The sequence below is a fragment of the Nematolebias whitei genome, chromosome 15, assembly GCF_014905685.2.
Source record: "Nematolebias whitei isolate Nwh7 chromosome 15, NemWhi1, whole genome shotgun sequence".
In the NCBI taxonomy this organism is placed as follows: Eukaryota; Metazoa; Chordata; class Actinopteri; order Cyprinodontiformes; family Rivulidae; genus Nematolebias; species Nematolebias whitei.
Genome location: NC_056512.1, coordinates 5,260,114 through 5,260,449, shown reverse-complemented (window position 1 = coordinate 5,260,449; position 336 = coordinate 5,260,114).

Genomic DNA, 336 nt, shown 5'->3' with positions numbered 1-336 from the left:
GAATGTCCTTGAGCTTGATGTAATCCAGCAAGGAAAACAAAAGTCAAAGGAGGTAATCCCACAATGTTTTTGGTAATTCCATTGTGTTGTTGGTAATTCCATAATGTTGTTGGTAATTCCATTGTAGCAATGCTTTAACCCCTTGGAAACAGAGTCTGTAATCCATTGGAAAAAGTCATATAATCCACAACGGTAAATCCACAACGAATGGAGGTGTTGATTGATCAGCATACAGAGGGGTTCCCTTGGATTGAACTGAAGATGCGGCCACTGGATGAAGATTGGAGACCAACGTCAGGATTGCAGGTCTCCTCCAGCGAAGGTCGTCTCTGGGCG